The following is a 10,475-nucleotide window of genomic DNA, read 5'->3' as shown; positions in this document are numbered from 1 at the left end:
TCTGCTGGTCTTGGTTTCGTTGCACTGAAATGGCAACCTTTGCCTGATGCCTCGGTACTCCATGCATGTGCTTGCCCCCTTTAAATGAAAGAGGAAACAAGGACACTGCGCAGGCCGGCGCCCGCCTGGTCTCGATCATCATGGCTTGCATCACGAGCACCTCACGAGGTACCCTGCCTTGATCTCTCCGCCTCCTCGCGAGCCTGCCTGGCGAGGCCGTCCCTAAGGGAATCCCGTGTCGCCTGCCCCGCGAGGCTTAGCCTCTCGCGAGGGTCTTGAGTCTTGTGCTGATGAAGATGGGCCGTACTGGGCCACCACTTGAGCCACGCTGCAGGCCGCGGGCAGGCAAGTATGGGGACCCCCGTTCCCAAAACGCCAACAACCTACCTTAGAGGCAATGCTCTATACACTAGAGTACTTTTGATGTGTCCCGTCAACTCGCAGAACGAGGAGAAGCTTGCTTAGTACGCCGCCTCCCCCACCCACGGGCGCGGTGGCTCGCAGGATGAGGTGAAGCTTGCTTACGAGTAGTAGTGGTGGTACTACTACTACTGTACGCCTTTACGGCCGCTCCCTCGCCCACGCGCGCGGTGGCTCGCAGCACGAGGAGAAAATTTTACTACTCCCTCCGTTTACTCCTCGTCCCTACTACGTACTTTGGTTAGTACTCCCTCCATTTACTTATACAAGGCCACTATAAAAAATACATTTTGCATCTATACAAGGCCACAAATAGTAATCGAGACAAAAGTTACTACTCCCTCCTTTCCAGTTTATGGCTCAATTTCAAAACCTCTCCAACCAAGGTAGACGGTGAGTGGTCGAATTAATTTCGTAGTTTGCACAAGTAATTAGTACACTCGTTTTTCTCAAGAAGTTATGTTTACCAAGGCATTAATTAGAACAAATGCATGAATGACCACTAAATTTCCATGAACTTGTACATGCATTGGTTAGTTTCCTCTTGACACTGCTTGCGTCGGGTGATCTAACACACCTCGAAATCCAACATGTAATGGTACTACTACTAGTATAGTAGAATTGAGACTTATCAAACGGAAAAACGAATGTTTTTTAAATGAGCCCTATAAACCCTAGTGGGTACGTACTCCGTAAAAACAGATTTTCCCAAAACTAAGTCGCTCCCTATCATGAATTCTGTAGTATACTCCTCCGTCGATGCTCCCTTACATGAGTTCTGTACTTCCTGTTGCCGGCATGTGGGACATATAGCAACCGGGTCGACGTGTCAAGCGCCAAATAACAGTGCAGAACAGTAGGGGGGACGCACCCCACTCGTACCGGCCCAGTAGTAGTAATGAGCAATGAGACGTCAAATCACAATGCCACACCTTCCCAGACGGACGAAGCAACCATTATTTCAAACTTCTGTTCGCCATCATCTCAAACCACGTAGTATTGCTTCTGCCTCAAGAGGGACACGCGCATCGCCTTGGTACATCATGACATGTGGGACCGCATGACAGGCCATGCTCCAACGCCGATCGCTCGGTAAAATCACCTCATTTTTACTATACTTCCTCCGTATCAGTTTACTACATGGCATGCATGTCGTTCTAGTTGAGAATTTAACTTGCTATATATGTGATGAATGATACATCTCCAACGTATCTATAATTTTTGATTGCTCCATGCTACTTTATCTACTGTTTTAGGCAATATTGGGCTTTATTATCCACTTTTATATTATTTTTGGGACTAACCTATTAACCGGAGGCCTAGCCCAGATTTGCTATTTTATGCCTATTTCAATGTTTCGAGGAAACGGAATATCAGACGGAGTCAAAACGGAACGAAATCAACTGGAGAAGTTATTTTTGGAAGGAAAGCCACCCGATGGACTTGGAGTGCATGTCAGGGAAGAAGGGAGGTGCCCACAAGGGTGGGGGCGCGCCCACCCCCCTAGGGCACGCCTCCTGCCTCGTGGCCCCCCCTTCGGTCCACCGACGTACTCCTTTCACCCATATATACCTACGTACCCTAAAACTTTGAGAACAGAAGATAGACCGGGAGTTCCGTCGCCGCAAGCCTCTGTAGCCACCAAAAACCTCTCAGGAGCCCTTCCCGGCACCCTGCCGGAGGGGGATCCCATCACCGGTGGCCATCTTCATCATCCCGACGCTATCCATGACGAGGAGGGAGTAGTCCACCCTCGGTGCTGAGGGTATGTACCAGTAGCTATGTGTTTGATCTCTCTCTCTCTCTCTCTCTCTCTCTCTCTCGTGTTCTCTCTCGTGTTCCCTCTATAGCACGATCTTGATGTATCTCATGTTCCCTCTATGTACCAGTAGCTATGTTTCAATTCTTATCTTTTAGGTGAGCATCATTATCATCATCATGCCTAGCTAGAAAGGCATTAAAGAAAAGCGCTTGTTGGGAGACAACCCAATATTTATCCTTACTATTTTTGTGTATCCACATGATTATGCTACTGTAGTAATCATGTTTTATAGCTTTTGTTTCAATAAAGTGCCAAGTAAGACCTTTAGGATGGCTTACGGTGATAGTTGTGTTGATCCTGCTGAAAATCAGAAACTTTTGCACCCAGTAAATTAGTTTTGTTAATTCACAGAAACGTTCTTCTGATCTGATTCTTTTTGCTCTGGGTTTGTACACAGATTTCTTAGGACTTCCTCATTTGGTAGGATTTTTGGAGTTACATAAGTATACGTTTGATACAGATTCCTACAGACTGTTCTGTTTTTGACAGATTCTGTTTTCTATGTGTTGTTTGCTTATTTTGATGAATCTATGAGTAGTATTGGAGGGTATGAGACATAGATAAGTTGGATTACAGTACATATTACACCAATATGAATTTAGAATGAGTTCATTACAGTACCTAAGTGGTGGTTTTATTTTCTTATACTAATGGAGCTTACGAGTTTTCTGTTGAGTTTTGTGTTGTGAAGTTTTCAAGTTTTGGGTAAAGATTCGATGGACTATGGAATAAGGAGTGGCAAAGAGCCTAAGCTTGGGGATGCCCATGGCACCCAAATATATTCAAGGACAACCAAGAGCCTAAGCTTGGGGATGCCCCGGAAGGCATCCCCTCTTTCGTCTTCGTACCATCGGTAACTTTACTTGGAGCTATATTTTTATTCACCACATGATATGTGTTTTGCTTGGAGTGTCATTTTCTCTTGTTAGTATTTGCTTGCTGTTATGTAGATTAATGTTTTTCATCTTTATTTTCAATAAAAAAGTCAAGGATAGCCTTTGCCATGCTTATTTTGCTTGTATACATGTTGCTGTTTGAAAACAGAAAGTTTACCACTGTTGCAAAAATTCCCTTGAAAAGTCAGAGAGTGGTATAATGTTGAATCTTTTTCCATATTGAGCTGATAAATTTATTATAGTGGGAATTTTAGTTCATAATTTTTGGAGTTAGGGAAGTATTGATACTCTTGCACTCTTTACAGACTGTACTATTTTGGCAGATTGCTGTTATGTTTGCATTGTTTGCATATGTTTGCCTGTTTAATGATTCTATTTGAGGATAGGAGTATTAAATATGCAGAGGCATTTAGTATTCAATGTTGAATAATAATTTTAGTGATTTGTTACAGTAGGAAATGATAAGGTTTTGCATTGGTTTACACTAACCTATCTCACAAGTTCTTGTTGAGTTTGTTGTGAATGAAGCTTTTGATATAAAGAGAAACCATGATATGAGAGGAATTAAGGAGACACAAAAGTTCAAGCTTGGGGATGCCCAAGGCACCCCAAGATAATATTTCAAGAAGTCTCAAGCATCTAAGCTTGGGGATGCCCCGGTAGGCATCCCACCTTTCTTCTTCAACAACTATCGGTTAGTATCCGTTGAGCCTAAGTTTTTGCTTCTTCACATGAGTTGTGCTATCCTTGCAATGTAGTTTTCTTTAGATTTTCTTCATGTTTGAATAAAGTATCAAGATCTTAAATTATTAAATGGGAGAGCCTTCTCATAGTTGCATAATTATTCGACTACTCATTGATCTTCGCTTATATCTTTCGGAGTAGTTTGTCATTTGCTCTAGTGCTTCACTTATATCTTTTAGAGCATGGTGGTAGTTTTACTTTTAAGAAATAGATGAACTCTCATGCTTCACTTATATTATTTTGAGAGTCTTAAATAGCATGGTAATTTGCTTAAAATCCTAATATGCTAAGCATAAAAGATTTGTAAGAATTCTTATGAGTGTGCTGAATACTAAGATAAGTTTGATGCTTGATAATTGTTTTGAGATATGGAGGTGATAATATCAAAGTCGTGCTAGTTGAGTAATTGTGAATTTGAAAAATGCTTGTGTCGAAGTTTGCAAGTCCTGTAGCATGCACGTATGGTTAAAGTGGTGTAACAAATTTGAAACATGAAGTGTATCTGGCTTGTGCATCCTTATGAGTGGCGGTCGGGGACGAGCGATGGTCTTTTCCTACCAATCTATCCCCCTAGGAGCATGCGCATAGTACTTGATTTTTGATTACTTCTAAATTTTTACAATAAGTATATGAGTTCTTTTGACTAATGTTGAGTCCATGGATTATACGCACTTTTACCTTTCCGCCTTTGCTAGCCTCTTCAGTACCGTGCATTGCCCTTTCTCACCTTGAGAGTTGGTGCAAACTTCGCCGGTGCATCCAAACCCCGTGATACGATACGCTCTATCACACATAAACCTCCTTATATCTTCCTCAAAACAGCCACCATACCTACCTATCATGGCATTTCCATAGCCATTCCGAGATATACTGCCATGCAACTTCCATCATCATCATCATGACATACTTTACTTTTGCCATATTGCCATTGCATGATCATGTAGTTGACATCGTATTTGTGGCAAAGCCACCATGCATTATTTTTCATACATGTCACTCTTGATTCATTGCACCATCCCGGTACACCGCCGGAGGCATTCATATAGAGTCATATCTTGTCCTAAGTTTCGAGTTGTAATCCTTATGTTGTAATCAATAGAAGTGTGATGATCATCATTATTAGAGCATTGCCCAAACAAAAAAACAGAAAAGCCAAAAGAAAAAAAGGAAGGCCCAAAAAAAGAAAATAAATAAAAAGGGCAATGCTACTATCTCTTTTTCCACACTTGTGCTTCAAAGTAGGACGTTGTTCTTCATGTAGTGAGTCTCATATCTTGTGCTTCAAAGTAGCACCTTGTTCTTCATGTAGTGAGTCTCATAAGTTGTCTTTTTATACTAGTGGGAATTTTTCATTATAGAACTTGGCTTGTATATTCCTACGATGGGCTTCCTCAAATGCCCTAGGTCTTCATGAGCAAGCGAGTTGGATGCACACCCACTAGTTTTATTTTGTTGAGCATTCATAGCTCTAGTGCGTCCGTTGCATGGCAATCCCTACTCCTCATGTTGACACCAATTAATGGGCATCTCCATAGCTCGTTGATTATCCTCGTCAATGTGAGACTTTCTCCTTTTCTGTCTTCTCCACACAATCCCCATCATCATATTCTATTCCACCCGTAGTGTTATATCCATGGCTCACGCTCATGTATTGCGTGAAGGTTGAAAAAGTTTGAGATTATTTAAGTATGAAACAATTTCTTGGCTTGTCATTGGGGGTATAGAAGTTGGGAACATCTTTGTGTGAAAAAAATGAAGCATAGCCTAACTATATGATTTTGTAGGGATGAACTTTATTTTGCCATGCTATTTTGAGAAGACATGATTGCTTTGATTAGTATGCTTGAAGTACTATTATTTTTATGTCAATATGAACTTTTGTCTTCAATCTTTCGGATCTGAATATTCATACCAAATTAAGAAGATTTACATTGAAATTATGCCAAAGTATCACTCCGCATCAAAAATTCTTTTTTATCATTTACCTACTCGAGGACGAGCAGGAATTAAGCTTGGGGATGCTTGATACGTCTCCAATGTATCTATAATTTTTTATTGCTCCATGCTACTTTATCTACTGTTTTAGGTAATATTGGGCTTTATTATCCACTTTTACATTATTCTTGGGACTAACCTATTAACCGGAGGCCCAGCCCAGATTTGCTGTTTTATGCCTATTTCAGTGTTTCGAGGAAAAGGAATATCAGATGGAGTCAAAATGGAACGAAATCAACTCGAGAAGTTATTTTTGGAAGGAAAGCCACCCGATGGACTTGGAGTGCATGTCAGGGAAGAAGGGAGGTGCCCACGAGGGTGGGGGGCACACCCACCCCCCTGGGGTGCCCCCTGCCTAGTGGCCCCCTCTTTGGTCCACCGACGTACTCCTTTCAACCATATATACCTACGTACCATAAAACTTCCAGAACAGAAGATAGATCGGGAGTTCCACCGCCGCAAGCCTCTGTAGCCACCAAAAACCTCTCGGGAGCCCTCCCCGGCACCCTGTCGGAGGGGGATCCCATCACCGGTGGCCATCTTCATCATCCCGGCGCTATCCATGACGAGGAGGGAGTAGTCCACCCTCGGGGCTGAGGGTATGTACCAGTAGCTATGTGTTTGATCTCTCTCTCTCTCGTGTTCTCTCTCGTGTTCCCTCTATGGCACGATCTTGATGTATCCCGAGCTTTGCTATTGTAGTTGGATCTTATTATGTTTCTCCCCCTCTACTCTCTTGTTATGAACTGAGTTTCCCCTTTGGAGTTATCTTATCGGATTGAGTCTTTTATGAGAACACTTGATGTATGTCTTGCCGTGATTATCTGTGGTGACAATGGGATATCATGTGCCACTTGATGTATGTTTTGGTGATCAACTTGCGGGTTTCGTGACAATGGGAACCTATGCATAGGGTTTGGCACACGTTCTTGACTCTCCGGTAGAAACTTTGGGGCACTCCTTGAAGTACTTTGTGTTGGTTGGATGAATCTGACATTGTGTGATGCATATCATATAATCATGCCCACGGATACTTGAGGTGACAATGGAGTATCTAGGTGACATTAGGGTTTTGGTTGATTTGTATCTTAAGGTGTTATTCTAATACGAACTCTTTTATAGATTGATCTGAAAGAATAACTTTGATGTGGTTTCCCTACCATAATCTCTACGTTTGTTCTCCGCTATTAGTGGCTTTGGAGTGACTCTTTGTTGCATGTTGAGGGCTTTTTATATTATCTATCTATGTTATTATTGTTGAGAGAACTTACACTAAGTGAAAGTATGAACCCTAGGCCTTGTTTCCTATCATTGCAATACCGTTTACGCTCACTTTTATCATTAGTTACCTTGCTGTTTTTATTATTTCAGATTACAAAAACCTATATCTACCATCTATTTTGCACTAGTATCACCATCTCTTCGCCGAACTAGTGCACCTATACAATTTACCATTGTATTGGGTGTGTTGGGGACACAAGAGACTCTTTGTTATTTGGTTGCAGGGTTGCTTGAGAGAGACCATCTTCATCCTACGCCTCCTACGGATTGGTAAACCTTAGGTCATCCACTTGAGGGAAATTTGCTACTGTCCTACAAACCTGTGCACTTGCAGGCCCAACAACGTCTACAAGAAGAAGGTTGTGTAGTAGACATCAATGAACAATACTCTGGCCTTTTAAAAAATGTATACTTTTGTACAGTAGTACTATCGATGGATTGCACCATGGAGCAAAAATTGAAATTAAAAAAAAAGTGGTACATATAGAGAGCGCTCGTCGCCAAATTATGCATATAGTACTATTAAAACATCTAGTACGTGCTTAATTGGGGTGCTAAATTATATTAAAGAAATACTAGTAGTATGTACATACTGAAGAGTTAAAGTAACGAGAAGAAACATAACATAGTTCTGCTGGGGGCTCAGCACAACACACCCCTCAAATTAAACTAAGCACACCTGAAATTAAACTATGCAACTAATCCGGTAGACACTGCATTAGAAGTTTAGAACCACCATGAGCAACGACACTGCCACCTTACTCGGAGTCGTCGTCCACGTCCTCGACTTCATCCTTGTCCCTCTTCCTCTTGGCCGATACTTCTTTGCTTGAACCGCACACTTGGCTATTGCTCTTCATCCAACCCTTGTAGATATTGAAACAAAGGTAGCCATCCATTGCAGCGTAGTGGATGTGGTCTATATCTAGTACATTCCGCTGCCATGCATGACGATGAAACGTGTAATGAGGTTTCTCGAGTTTACGGTACGAAGGATGAACCATGGCTCCTGCCAGTGTCGTCATTGAAGGCTGACGAGAGGGCACCAGCCGATTCTTCTAGAGATCGAAGGGGTTGCCTACAACGAGGCCTATCCGACCCAAGACTTCTTTGTCGTTCTTAAAGTCTACAGTAACGAATTTCATTGTTTTGTCCTTGAGGAAGTTCTTAGAATCCTGGCACTCAACGTCGGCATGGCATATGTGGTAGACCAAGCAAACGTTATGTACGCAAACCTGGATCATGGCGGGCTTCTTCCTCTCTTCGTCCTTTAGATCCTTCTCTCATCCTAGGACTATGGTGTACTCAACATCTCGCCCAGCGACCCACTCATCATCTGATTTTTCGAACATGTGTCTGAAGCGAGAAAGGCATCCTTTCACCATCGCGGAAGAACGGGTGTAGATGACGTCGAACTCATCGCCGGTGATGGTTCTAACCTTGTACTCACCGCTGATCGTGGAGATTTGGGACGCCATGGATTTGGGAGGAGGGTTTGGATTAGTGGAACTGCCGTAATGTGAATGGACGGGACGACTAGGAGCAAACCGTCATAGTATTAAAGGACGTGCGGGGACGAGTAGGAGCGAACTGCCAGCGTGCGAACGGCAGGGTAGTGGCTTTCCATTCTCCCATGATACGGGCTTCCGAGAGCCCTTGGGTCTGAGATCGAACGGTTGCATGGCGTGATTCTAGACCTATGGGTGAATATCCTATCCTGGAGGGTTATTCTGCAAATTTTCAGCAACTTAGCATGCGACTGTTTGATCTCAGATCCAAGGGCTGCCAGCAGCCCGTATCATGGTCGCATCTACCACGACCGTCGCGTCGCTTGCGCGGTCGCACCCTTGTAGATTTAACACGGTGTGTTAGGCTATCTGATGTTGGCATGTCATACATAGTCATCACTTAGTCACTCATACTACAACAAGGTTGGCTATAAGGTTGGCTATAAGTGTATTTTTTTACTCCTCTCTATCTCTTTCTTCGTACTCCCTCCGTCCAATAATATAAGAACGTTTTTGACACTAGTGTAGTGCCAAAAATGTTCTTATATTATGGGACACAGGGAGTACTAGTATTTATTGCATTTGCCAAGGAGTGACCTCTTCCAATGAAATGGTGTTGCTAAGTTTGCTTCATTTAATTAGCTATAGACTCGAAATTGTCTTTCACCTAGGTACACGCGCTTAGCATCGTTTCTTCCTTGGGTCACCAAACTAGTCTCTCTCTTCTTGATTAACTTGCCACATCATACTTTATGCTTATGTGGCAAGCTTAGCACATGTAGGAGCAAGTAAAAGTAAGTACAATAGTGCGCTTTACATGGCATTTTTGCATTTGTGGAGGAAAGAGAGGCAAGGAAAAAGTGGAGAAGTGGGCTCTCATGCAAGAGCCAGCCTTTACTACATGGTGGAGCATTAGGAGAGGCACCTGTATGGAGGTGGTCAGGAATCGGGAGACTCACGTCGGTCGTAGCGCCGCAGTTAAAATGATAATGGCAAGTCAAATCACGGGGGCCCACCTGTCCAGCAGTAACTCGCTGTCAAATCACGCAGCCCTATGTTTGCAGCAGCCTACTCCCTCGTCTTCTCGCGTCTCTGTCGAACCGACTAGGCGGAACTGCCATACCTACCGCGCAGGAAAAGCCCCGCCCTCGACTTTTAAATACAACTACATCCGCTTAAGAATCCAACGATATACTTTTTGTGACATAGTAACTCATATTTAGTTAGTCAAATGGATGACCTAAGAACTACGTGCAGGCCCTATAAACTGAGATGCCTAAAAATTAAAAAACGAGACGAAGAGGGTAGTTCAGCACGTATCTTTTTAGATCAATATACTCGGGATTCACCAAGGAGCAAAACCAAGTGGTAGGCTGCTCCTGTCGTGTTGGCGTAGCAACTCAAGCAGGGTCAGTTCGCACACGAAATGGCGACACACTTAACAGGACCCCTTTGGCCGACTTGTGGCTCATCCACCATCTTGTTCCACGTGCGATGCACCAAATTACAGTTCGGAGCAGCGGTTGGAATTGGAGGCACCCCGGTCGTAGCGCCCAGTAGTAGAAAATGAGCGATGAGGGGTCAAATCACAAAGCCCCACCTTTCCCGCATTAAGCTGGACGGACAAAGCAACCATCATTTCACTCTAGGGCACAAGAGCATAAAGAAAAGAGAAAACAATGATGTGTGTGGCACCTACCTAGGGCACCCTAGGGTAGGGGTCTCCACTATAAATCCTTTTTTTTAAAGCGCCTCCACTACAAATAGGCTTCTCCCTCGTCCTCTTGAAGAAAACTGATGATGAGTGCG

Source organism: Triticum dicoccoides, chromosome 4B (assembly GCF_002162155.2).
Source record: "Triticum dicoccoides isolate Atlit2015 ecotype Zavitan chromosome 4B, WEW_v2.0, whole genome shotgun sequence".
Lineage (NCBI taxonomy): Eukaryota > Viridiplantae > Streptophyta > Magnoliopsida > Poales > Poaceae > Triticum > Triticum dicoccoides.
This window is presented reverse-complemented; position numbering follows the sequence as displayed.